Source organism: Vombatus ursinus, unplaced genomic scaffold, assembly GCF_900497805.2.
Source record: "Vombatus ursinus unplaced genomic scaffold, bare-nosed wombat genome assembly UNPS02014774.1, whole genome shotgun sequence".
Lineage (NCBI taxonomy): Eukaryota > Metazoa > Chordata > Mammalia > Diprotodontia > Vombatidae > Vombatus > Vombatus ursinus.
In genome coordinates, this window is record NW_020954552.1 from 7,421,749 (window position 1) to 7,425,986 (window position 4,238).

Consider the following 4,238-nt stretch of genomic DNA (forward strand, 5'->3'; position numbering starts at 1 on the left):
GACAATCAGTAAAAGTAGCAAGAGTGTCAATATGGTACAAGATGAAAATCAAAAAGGGGTGAATGTGAAATTCAATGTTTGGACAATTGTTGTAAAAAATATGGGCACAATATGGTAGAAGGTAGTACAAGGTGCCTTCCTCTACAAATGCAATATGTTCATTGAAAGAATGTTTTATATGGGAATGTCAACAGTTAGTCCTAATCTGAGAACCCAACCATCAAGTACCAGATGAGAAGTGCAAAAATGCCAAGAAACATATCAAGAGGGGACAGGAGCCAATAAATAAAACTTCCACTTTTGGCAGTTTTATGAAGAAGATTTACATAGAAATCAAGAGCTAATAACAGGAGCATATAAATTACTGTGGAAAATGATGATTAGTGATAATAATTGTTCAAGAAAACATGTGTGTCACCTGCCTCTAAATGGTAATTTACTTTTAAATAATGAATAATTCAAGCTCCTAATGCTTAGGACAGTCACTATACAGTTATTACTAACTAGTTCCCTAGTCAGACTCAGGAATGAGATCAGCAATTGTATACACCTAGAGATTGGTTTATCACATTCTCACATATAAATTCCTTTATGTCACTGACCACCTTTTCTCTTTTTATAGGTCATACTCTCTGTATTCAATTTGTCCATCTTCAAATCCAAGTAGTATTTAATAGCCAGTGGCTCCCAGGTTTTCCGATTCCTCTAAATGCATTAATGTTTGCAATGTAAAACACTTTGAGATCAACCATGCAAAACAATGATAGATTTGACAATCTAGAATGAAGAAACCCCATATGAATACTGGTCATGGTGGGTTTTTTTTAATAGACTTTTTCACATATCTGAAAGACATCTCTGGCTGTTTCTGTGCTACTGGATGTTCTGAACACTAAATATATCACGAGGGCTGCTGCATGTGCTATTTTAAGTACCAATATTCCACTAAAACCCACCTCATCCTGACGTGCCACAGACAAAGGCATTAACGGAACAAAGAGGTTACTATATTGCCAGTCTTCCCATTTAAGAGAGATGTCTTTCTGGATAGCACCTTTGAGTAGATGTGCTATCATTTAAAGATTCCTACTCCATGAAATTCAAATGGAATCTTCCAGTAATTATTCTGCTAAATACATTTGAGTGGTTAATTTTTAAACCCCTGATTGTTAACCATTAAATGATTTAAACAGGTTTAAAAAAAAGACTTGAAGTGTTTTATCAACTAAAAATCAATTCCCAGTTACCTCCAATAACCTTTTCGTTACAGGCAATCCACAGATACAGTTGTGTGTAGGGTGTTTTACGGTGGGGTTTTTTTTTGGGGGGGGGGATAATGAGAAAAGACATTTTTATTAGCTCTTCTGCCTTACTTAGCAGGAAGCTTGGCACATAATAAATGCTTAATTTTTTTTTCAATCGCTGCTGCCTTCTTCCTCCTCAGAAAAAAGAAAGTTGACTAAAATGATCCCATTCTCTCTCACAGCCTTTGGAAACTATAACTAGGCCAAAAGAAGCATACCATACATAAATGTGAGAAGTACTGTTGTCTGTAGCCAGTATGGCATCTTCTGTAGTAGGATTTAGTTTAGGTCTTGCTGTTGTTGTATTAGTGAGTCCTCAAACAAGAATAACCTTGTAAGTCCCTGCATGTATGATTTCAGAGATGTCCAGAAGAATTCTATGCCCAAAATAATCTCCCTTGTCAGCTCTCTGATGCCTCAAATTACACAATTAGATATTCATTCCTTTGATCTAAACCTTATTAAAATATAAATACTCCTGAGAAGTGCATAGTAGAGGATAGAGAGGAGTCTCAGAGTCAAAATGTGAGTTTGTGTACTGCTTCTGACATTTACTGGCTGTATAACCCGATCCACTTAATAAATCAGTGCCAAAGACAACTCTTTAAGACTCACAACTGACAGTATCAGTATCAAAGGCCTTGATCAGATCTACAAACACTGTGTACGGACTATAAATTATAGAGAAGGTACCGTTATGCATTGATAGGTGGAGTTTCTGTATCTAAACTTACCTCTACCAATGAAACCACAGGCCTTGGGAACATAAAACAGTCAGCTTTATTCACTGTAGCCAGCCACTCCTTGGGATGCAGATCTGCCCTGTGTTAGGCTTTTTCTCTACCCTCTCTTTTGTTGTCCAGAAAGGAAAGAGATTTATTGTGTTTGTGGAGGGGAAGGAGATTTCTCCTTTCTACCCTACATCAAGCAGCTGAGAAAGAATAAGCACATGACCATTCAGACTGTAGAGATGAGCCAGTATGGAGATAGTAACAACCATACAGGCTGCTTGCTATAGTACCTGCAGCGAGGCAGGCTGAGCTATGCCTGGAGAACGTTTGACCAGGACTCACATGGAAAGGGATGGTTTACTCACTGGCTGCATGTGAACAACCAACAGATAGCATATAGCAACAAGAGCAGTTTTCTAGCAGTGATGCCAAGGACGTACACACTGAGATTTTCCACCCCCATTCTGGTTGTAGAGGCACCTTGCCCATCCTTTTTCAAGCATGAGTGCCAAAGCTGCCCTGATAGCAGGGGAGGCAGTTGGGGGAGAGAAATGCCAATGCAAGGAGTGGGAAGGATTCTCATTCAGGATATGTGCTATTTTCTTTTTTATTTTATTTGTGACAGAATTAACTTCAGAAGTTCCAGAGTTTTTAACTGGGTGGGAGCAAAGTTGCCAAAGATAGGCAAATTAATGACAAAAATCCCCAAAATTTGAACCCAAGTTGATGAGATCCAATAGGGGATGAGATTCATGGGCTATGTAGTCATTTATAGTCTTGTGTGAATGAGTTTATTAGTTCCTTTCCTGAGAACAGGTTTTCATAGATTGGAAGAGAAAGAAAAAGGATCCTAGGTGCCTAAGTAAGGAAAGAAAGGTTATATCCAAAGTACGAAAAGGGTAAAGAAAGGATAGGCTGGAGATAATGAAGGCAGATCTTTCCTACTTTGTCATTTTCTTTCTGTTGGCATTTAAAGCCTTTTACAATCTGAAGAGGTTGGTTATACATTTACTCTCCAATGGATACTCTACATCCTAGCCAAACTGGCCAGCTAGCTCTTAGCTATATTGAATAATCCATCTCCCTTCTCTGTGCTTATGCCTGGGCTGTTCCACTCCCCACACCACCCCCACCCCATGCCTGGAATGCTCTCCCTCCTCACCATCACTTTTTGTAATCCCTAGTCCCCTTCAAGGCTCGGCACAAGTACTTACACCTTCAAAAGACCTTTCCTAATTCTTCCAGTTGTTAAGGCTCCCCTCCCCCATCCCTGTGCATTGATTTTGTATCTATCCTTAATTTACTTATATGTGAACATTTTTGATCCTCTGAGTAGAAGTAAGCTCCTTGAGGGAAGGAACTGTCTCACCTTCATATTTGTATCCCTAGTACCTAGAAGAGTGATTGTTGATTGAGTGATTGATTGATTGACTGGTTGACTGATGTTTTTACTTGGTACTTCTTACATCCACAGAGCAAAATCAATATCCTTTTATGAGATTGTACTCTATATGATGTGGCATGTGAACCAAAGACTCTAGCTGTACAAATGGCACTGTTCAGATCAATCATTTTAAAAGCTATTTTAGCTTTTTTTCTCTTATTTTATGATTTTCCATTTTAGTTTTCCTTTCCTTTCCTGGGTAACCTGCCACAACTATTGGAAAAAAAACTACTGAGAACATAACAATTTAAGTTGTTTTTTTTTTCCCCAATAGTGTTTTTCTTCCAATAGATCAAGCATTAGAGCTGCCTTCACGTACAAAAGAGAGATTTATAAATTGAAGAACAATCCAAGGCCAAAAGAATTTCCTTGAACTTGTTACAATGCGTTTGCTTTCTCTCTAGGCTGAAATTCCCTGCATTTGTCACTAATGGTTTCGATTTAGAAAGAGAGAGCTTGTTTCAAAGGCTGCTGTTAAAATGCACACATTGGACAGGTTGAGAAGGACTCTGATTTAGCCTATCCCAACAACATATCAACACCCAGTGTAAGCATCATGGGCCAGTGGAGCCTAGAATTGGAGCCACAAAGCCCAGTTCTGCTACCTACTCTTTGTGTAATCTAAAGCAAATCTTACCTGTAAAATGAGAGGATTGAATGAGATGGTATCCAAGGTACCTTTCCCAACTGAATCTTATGAGCCTGTCAGTCACTTCCCCTCTTCAAACCTCAGTTTTCTCATCTGTAAAATCAAGGGGT